Source organism: Triticum urartu, chromosome 3, assembly GCF_003073215.2.
Source record: "Triticum urartu cultivar G1812 chromosome 3, Tu2.1, whole genome shotgun sequence".
Classification (NCBI taxonomy): Eukaryota; Viridiplantae; Streptophyta; class Magnoliopsida; order Poales; family Poaceae; genus Triticum; species Triticum urartu.
In genome coordinates, this window is record NC_053024.1 from 103581643 (window position 1) to 103590858 (window position 9216).

The following is a 9216-nucleotide window of genomic DNA, read 5'->3' on the forward strand; positions in this document are numbered from 1 at the left end:
GTCATCCTACGATATTTGGTAGTGACTTGATCTGAAGTCTCATGATCAATATCATAAGCTTCCACTTCAATTGTTGTAGGTGCCACAGGAACAACTCTTTGTGCCCTGCTATACACTAGTTGAAGTAACGGTTCAATAACCTCATCAAGTCTCCACCATCCTCCCACTCAATTCTTTCGAGAGAAACTTTTCCTCGAGAAAGGACCCGATTCTAGAAACAATCCCTTATTGCTTTCGGATCTGAGACAGGAGGTATACCCAACTGTTTCGGGTGGCCTATGAAGATGCATTTATCTGCTTTAGGTTCGAGCTTATCAGCCTGAAACTTTTTCATATAAGGGTCGCAGTCCCAAACTTTTAAGAAATGACAGCTTAGGTTTCTCTAAACCATAGTTCATACGGTGTCATCTCATCGGAATTACGTGGTGCCCTATTTAAAGTGAATGTGGTTGTCTCTAATGCCTAACCCATAAACTATTGTGGTAATTTGATAAGAGACATCATGGTATGCATCATATTCAATAGGGTGCAGTTATGATGTTTGGACACACCATCACACTATGGTGTTCCAGGCTGTATCAGTTGTGAAACAATTTCCACAATGTCTTAATTCTGTGCCAAACTCGTAATTCAGATATTCATCTCTATGATCATATCATAGATATTTTATCCTCTTGTCACGACGATCTTTCAACTTCACCCTGAAATTACTTGAACCTTTCAATAATTCAGACTCGCGATTCATCAAGTAAATATACTCAACATCTACTCAAATCATCTGTGAAGTAAGAACATAACGATATCCACTACATGCCTCAGCACTCATTGGACTGCACACATCAAAAATGTATTACTTCCAACAAGTTGCTTTCTTGTTCCATTTTACTGAAAACGAGGCTTTCAGTCATCTTGCCCATGTGGTATGATTTGCATGTCTCAAGTGATTCAAAATCAAGCGAGTACAAAACGGTCCATTTGCATGGAGTTTCTTCATGCATATATACCAATAGACATGGTTCGCATGTCCCAAACTTTTCAAAAACGAGTGAGCCCAAAGATCCATCAACATGGAGCTTCTTCATGTGTTTTATACCGATATGACTTATGTGGCAGTGCCACAAGTAGGTGGTACTATCATTACTATCTTTTGGCATGAACATGTGTATCACTACGATCGAGATTCAATAAACCATTCATTTTAGGTGTAAGACCATTGATGGTATTATTCAAATAAACAGAGTAACCATTATTCTCCTTAAATGAATAACCGTATTGCGATAGACATAATCCAATCATGTCTATGCTCAACGCAAACACCAATCTCGATGGTAGAGGGAGCGTGCGATGCTTGATCATATCAACATTGAGAACACTTCCAACACATATCGTCAGCTCACCTTTAGCTAGTCTCCGTTTATTCCGTAGCTTTTATTTCGAGTTACTAACACTTAGCAACCGAACCGGTATCTAATACCCTGGTGCTACTAGGAGTACTAGTAAAGTACACATTAACATAATGTATATCCAATATACTTCTATCGACCTTGCCAGCCTTCTAATCTACCAAGTATCTAGGGTAATTCTGCTCCAGTGGCTGTTCCCTTTATTACAGAAGCACTTAGTCTCGGGTTTGGGTTCAACCTTGGGTTTCTTCACTAGAGCAGCAGCTGAATTGCCGTTTTATGAAGTATCCCTTCGTGCCCTTGCCCTTCTTGAAACTAGTGGTTTCACCAACCATCAACAATTGATGCTCCTTCTTGATTTCTACTTTTGTGGTGTCAAACATCACGAACATCTCAAGGATCATCATACATGTCCCCGATATATTATAGTTCATCACGAAGCTCTAGCAGCTTGGTGGTAATGACTTCGGAGAAACATCACTATCTTATCTGGAAGATCAACTCCCACTTGATTCAAATGATTGTTGTACTCAGACAATCCGAGCACAAGCTCAACAATTGAGCTTTTCTCCTTAGTTTGCAGGTTAAGAAAATCGTCGGAGGTCTTATACCTCTTGACGTGGGCACGAGCCTGAAATCCCAATTTCAGCCCTCAAAACATCTCATATGTTTCGCGACGTTTCAAAAACGTCTTCGGTGCCTCAACTCTAAACCGTTTAACTGAACTATCATGTAGTTATCAAAACGTGTATGTCAGATGTTCGCAACATCCACAGACGACGTTCGAGGTTCAGCACACTGAGCGGTGCATTAAGGACATAAGCTTTCTATGAAGCAATGAGGACAATCCTCAGTTTACGGACCTAGTCCGCATAATTGCTACTATCAACTTTCAACTATTTTTTTCTCTAGGAACATATCTAAACAGTAGAACTATAGCGTGAGCTACGACATAATTTGCAAAATCCTTTTGACTATGTTCAGGATAATTAAGTTCATCTTTATGAACTCCCACTCAGATAGACATCCCTCTAGTCATCTAAGTGATTACATGATCCGAGTCAACTAGGCCGTGTCCGATCAACACGTGAGACGGACTAGTCAACGTCGGTGAACATCTTTATGTTGATCATATCTTCTATACGACTCATGCTCGACCTTTCGGTCTTCTGTGTTCCGAGGCCATGTCTGTACATGCTAGGCTCGTCAAGTTAACCCTAAGTGTTTTTGCATGTGTAAAACTGTCTTACACCCGTTGTATGTGAACGTAAGGATCCATCACACCCGATTAACACGTGGTGCTTAGAAACGACGAACTGTAGCAACGGTGCACAGTTAGGGGAGAACACTTCTTGAAATTTTTGTAAGGGATCATCTTATTTACTACCGTTGTTCTAAGCAAATAAGATGTATAAATATGATAAACATCATATGCAATCAAATAATAGTGACATGATATGGCCAATGTCATATAGCTCCTTTGATCTCCATCTTGGGGCTCCATGATCATCTTGTCACCGGTATGACACCATGATCTCCATCATCGTGTCTTCTTGAAGTTGTCTCGTCATCGACATGCAAGTCGTGATTCCCTTGACAAGAACATGATCAATCTCATACATCACATATATCATTCATCACATCCTTTTGGCCATATCACATCACATAGCATACCCTGCAAAAACAAGTTAGACGTCCTCTAATTGTTGTTTGCATGTTTTACGTGGCTGCTATGGGTTTCTAGCAAGAACGTTTCTTACCTACGAAAAACCACAACATGATATGCCAATTGCTATTTACCCTTCATAAGGACCCTTTTCATCGAATCCGATCCGACTAAAGTAGGAGAGACAGACACCCGCTAGCCACCTTATGCAACTAGTGCATGTCAGTCGGTGGAACCTGTCTCACGTAAGAGTACGTGTAAGGTCGGTCCGGGCCGCTTCATCCCATGATGCCGCTGAATCAAGATAAGACTAGTAACGGCGAGCATATTGAACAAAATCAACGCCCACAACTACTTTGTGTTCTACTCGTGCATAGAATCTACGCAATAGACCTAGCTCATGATGCCACTGTTGGGGAACGTAGCATAAATTCAAAATTTTCCTACGTGTCACCAAGATCCATCTATGGAGAGACCAGCAACGAGGGGAAGGAGAGTGCATCTACATACCCTTGTAGATCGCTAAGCGGAAGCGTTCAAGAGAACGGGGTTGATGGAGTCTTACTCGTCGTGATCCAAATCACCGATGATCAAGTGCCGAACGCACGGCACCTCCGCGTTCAACACACGTACAGCCCGGTGACGTCTCCCACGCCTTGATCCAGCAAGGAGAGAGGGAGAGGTTGAGGAAGACTCCATCCAGCAGCAGCACAATGGTGTGGTGGTGGTGGAGGAGCGTGGCAATCCTGCAGGGCTTCGCCAAGCACCACGGGAGAGGAGAAGGACTTAGGAGAGAGGGAGGGGCTGCACCAAAGGCATAAGGGGTGTCTTAAGAGGCCCTCCTACCCTCACTATATATAGGGAGCCCAAGGGGGGGTGCGCCAACCCTAGGAGATCCAATCTCCTAGGGGGCGGCGGCCAGGGGAGGTTTCCCTCCCCCCCAAGGCACCTAGGAGGTGCCTTCCCTCCTTGGGACTCTTCCTTATAGGGTTCCCCCTTCACCCTAGGCGCATGGGCCATAAGGGAAGTGGCGCCCCAGCCCACTTTGGGCTGGATCCCTTCCCACTTCAGCCCATGGGACCCTCCAGGATAGGTGGCCCCACCCGGTGGGCCCCCGGGACCCTTCCGGTGGTCCCGGTACAATACCGATGACCTCAAAACTTGTCCCGATGGCCGAAATAGGACTTCCTATATATAAATATTTACCTCCGGACCATTCTGGAACTCCTCGTGACGTCCGGGATCTCATCCGGGACTCCGAACAACATTCGGTAACCACATACAAGCTTCCTTTATAACCCTAGCGTCATCGAACCTTAAGTGTGTAGACCCTACGGGTTCGGGAGACATGCAGACATGACCGAGACGTTCTCCGGTCAATAACCAACAGCGGGATCTGGATACCCATGTTGGCTCCCACATGTTCCACGATGATCTCATCGGATGAACCACGATGTCAAGGACTTAATCAATCCCGTATACAATTCCCTTTGTCTAGCGGTATTGTACTTGCCCGAGATTGATCGTCGGTATCCCTATACCTTGTTCAATCTCATTACCGGCAAGTCTCTTTACTCGTTCCGTAACACATCATCCCGTGATCAACTCCTTGGTCACATTGCGCATATGATGATGTCCTACCGAGTGGGCCCAGAGATACCTCTCCGTTTACACGGAGTGACAAATCCCAGTCTCGATTCGTGCCAACCCAACAGACACTTTCGGAGATACCTGTAGTGCACCTTTATAATCACCCAGTTACGTTGTGACGTTTGATACACCCAAAGCATTCCTACGGTATCCGGGAGTTGTACAATCTCATGGTCTAAGGAAATGATACTTGACATTAGAAAAGCTTTAGCATACGAACTACACGATCTTTGTGCTAGGCTTAGGATTGGGTCTTGTCCATCACATCATTCTCCTAATGATGTGATCCTGTTATCAACGACATCCAATGTCCATGGTTAGGAAACCGTAACCATCTATTGATCAACGAGCTAGTCAACTAGAGGCTTACTAGGGACATGGTGTTGTCTATGTATCCACACATGTATCTGAGTTTCCTATCAATACAATTATAGCATGGATAATAAACGATTATCATGAACAAGGAAATATAATAATAACTAATTTATTATTGCCTCTAGGGCATATTTCCAACAGAATTATCTCATGAAGGCAAAGCACCCCGTCCAGAATGAATCTCCCCTTAATGAACGCAGATTGGAAAGGGCTAATAACCCGATGGGCGATCGGAGAAATTCTAGTAGCCATCCCCTTGGCAGGAATCTTAGTAAAATTGTTAATCAAAGCGATGGGTCTAAATTGGGAGATCAAGTCAGCGCCTTTAACTTTAGGAATGAGGGTGAGAACTGCGTAGTTAAGTCTCGAGATGTCGACAGTCCCCAACCAAAAACCTTGAGATATAGCCATAATTAGGCCCTTTAGCTGAGGCCAAAATTGCCGGAAGAAAGGAATGGAAAAGCCATCAGGCCCAGAAGCCGCATTCGGGTTGGCAGAACGAATCGTCTCAAAAATTTCCTCTTTCGTGGGAGGGATCAGCAAACTCTCATTGTCAGCGACCGAAAGCTGGTCCAGAGGAGACCAAAAGGGCGAGGCCAAATTAAAGCCTAGAACGGGTTTATCAGCTAGGAGGTTAGAGAAAAAATCAACCACATGACGCATAATCACCGAGGGATCAGAGACCCTGACGCCATCGATCGTAAGGCTATCAATAATGCATCTCCGGTGTCTGCCGTTAGCAATCGCAAAGAAATAGGACGTAGGAGAGTCGCCCTTTAAGGTCCAGTTGATAGTACCATGCTGTTTCCAGTACACTTCCTCTTGCCTATGAATGCCCAGCAGCGCCTCTTCTAAACCATACTGAGTTTGCCATTCAGTAGAGGACAGCCCAGAGCTATCGGCATGATCATCTAAAATGCCAATTTGATCCACCAACCTAGCTTTGTCACGCCTAGACTCATCGTAATGGTTTTTAGACCAGCCTCTAAGGAATCTACGCAAAAATAGGAGCATTGATGCCAGTCATCCATGGGGCCAAAAGAGCGTCGAATAGAGGAGAGGAAAGTCAGAATCTTTTGAGCCACCAACTCATTAAAACCTTCCACTTGGAGCCATGAAGCATCAAATTGGAATCTCGGAAAACCAACTGGGCGCGAACCATCATCTAGAATCAAGGGGGTGTGATCAGAGCCAACACAAGCCAGAGCTCTAAGACTGACACGGGGGAATAAAGAGTCCCACCTAGAGCAAACAAAAACCCTATCAAGAACAGAACGAATTGGGGGAGTTTGATGGTTAGACCAGGTGAAACGGGCTCCAACCCTAGGAATCTCACGAATAGCCGTTTCCCTAATAAAAGCATTAAAAGCATCAGCCAGGGGCCAGGAGAAGTTAGACGAGCTCTTGTCAGAAGGGAAACGAAGCAAGTTAAAATCGCCCCCGATTAGGAGGGGTAGCTGACAGGATTCAATTTTAATACTAATCTCATCCAAGAAGGCATAAGACATCATGTGGTCAACCGGACCATAAACCACCATGATTTCCAACAAGGAATTGAGGGATCGAAGGGAAACCACCATACTAGCCCAAAAAATGCCATGGTCGAAAGCCACAAAGTCGAAAGTATCTTTTTTGGCACCAAGCAAAAGACCACCGAAGAGCCCAGCCGAGGCCACATAATTTCAATGAAATCTGTCTATCCCAGCAATGGCCGATAAGTCACCCGAGGAAAAGGAAGATTTGATAGTCTCAACAAGGCCAATAAAGTCTAAGTTTTCAGATCGGATCAGGTCTTTAAGTTGGTCCCTGCGCCCCCTAGCGCCGAAACCACGAATATTCCAAATTAAGGCCTTCATCTAAAAGATAAGTTTTTGATACGGAGACTTGACCTGCTCGGCGCCATGCAGGATTTAGCACGCTTCCTTGCCACGCGAATAGAAGACACCGGGGGAGCTTGACACCTGTCATCTCCCCCCTCGTCCCCACCGGCCACAACCGGTGGGGCGGCCGAACCCACCCGAGCCTCCTTGGCCTTCGCAATATCAGCCTGGGCTACCTCATTTGCCCTAATAACACCAAGAATCGACGAAGGGGGAACCCAGGCTAGAATCTAAGCAAATACCAACATCATCTAGAATTTTGAGCAAGTGATCATCAGATTGTGAAGGAAGAACTAAACGCACAGGGGAGACAACCGTGGAGAGGGAGGGGGAAGGGGCTGGGGACGAACCTGAAGGGGGCAGATCCCGAGCCGCCCGATCGACCACCCGCTCACCACAGTTGGAGACGCGGCCGCTCTTGCGGGCCGTGGACGCAGGCGAGCGCACAGGCACAGGACGAGCACGACTGGGGGAAGCCGCAGCAGAGGACGGGCCCAAAGCCGCACCCATATCAGCATCAAGCCTACGGCAGAGCCCAGCCGCAGACTGCCTCGAGTCACCTGAAGCACGGCTCTTGGCAGAATATTTCTTGACAAAGGACTTCTTCTTCTTCTTCTTGGACACAGCAGGGCCAGCCGGGAGGAGGTCTTCAATGCCAGACAAGGAGGGAGAAGTGGGACGGGCAGGGAGGTTGGAGCACACAGCCAAGAAAGGTGTGCCCTTAGCCCCACCCGAAGCCGCATCCCCTCCGCCCAAGCCAGGCGCAGCATCCTGGGGCCCCCGACCAGCCGGCGCATTCTCCTTTAGCAGATCTTGATCTTCAGGAGAAAGCCCATCCCACTCCGACTGAGTGAAACGAGGATCAGTCCCATGCAAGGAGTCGTCAGGGCATCCATCCCCATCTTTGCTTTTATCACCATTGCCAGAGGCCGGGGGGGAGGAGGAGGAGGCGACACCGGACCCGAGGCCCCCTCCACCTGCACCCGGAGCCGAAAGCCACCAGCCGCAGGAAATACATCAATGGAGCCGCGAATGCACAGGGGATCAACACACCAGACCCGAAGCCGGGCCGGCCCCAGAATGGCCAAAGAGGCTTGATCCACTTCGATAGGTTTCCCGATGAGCACCCCGAAAGCCATGAGGAACGCCGTGGTGCGCATGCTAGGAGGGACATCTTCGACCAGAACCCACACATCAGACAGAGCAGAAATCGCCTTAGACCCATTGGACGCGGCTTTGACCGAGACTACAAGTTGATTCAGAGGCAGCGTGAAGCTAGTTCAAGAGGAGATCATACAGAGGCTCTCTTTGGAGGGAAAAGTTGCAGCAAAATCAAACTCAGAAAGTTGGCAAATTTGCCAATCCCAACCGCCCTCATCCCATAACTGAAGTTCATCCAGAAGGGTCTGGGAAGAAATGCGTTTAGCCTGGACAGAAATAATGCCGACATTGGAAAGCGATGGAATAGGGGCTGCCTCTGGGATCCCCTTGTCTAAAGCAAAGAAAGAACACCCTGGGAGGCCGGTGCCATAGTGAACGAAAGCGGGGGGCTTGACACGATTCTGGCAAATCCACCGTGAGATGGCCATCTTCTCTGCAGATGAGACAAAAGGGGGGGTTTCACAATGTGATTGGAAATGCCCCGGGCATTGACAGGCGAAGCTGGTGAGGATGGGGTTGGAGACTTGGGATTGGGGAGGGTTGCGACCAGATCCACGAGGAGGAGGAGGGAGGATGCCATCGCCAGACGAAACATGACCAGAGCCAGCCCCCCGCCCGGCAGTAGGGCCAACAGGGCGGCGGACCGGGGCCCCCGATGCCCCACGGGGGACGAAGCGAGACGGGCCACCCCCAGCCGCCACCAGAGCCCGCAACGGCGCACCGCCCCGGGGAGCAGCGCCCAGCGGGGGGGACGCCTGGGAAGGCCCCGACGAGCCCGACTGGCCGCCGCTGCCAACTCCCAGGGATCGACCGCAGCCGACGGGGCACCAGACGCGGGGGGAGAGGCGCAGATGGGCCCGACCCAGAGGCGCGGGGAGACACACCAGCCGAAGCCGCCGCCGACCCCGCCTCCGGGGCGAGGGAAGCCTAAAGCTTAGCACGGAGCGCTGCCTCGTACACCAGATCTGCGGCCGCCTCGCCGGAGCCATCGCGCCCGCGCTTCTAGCCGGAGACCGCCTCACTGGAGGACGCACGGGAGCGGTCCATCGCAGCCACTGCTGCAAAGGAGAGGAAGAGGGGA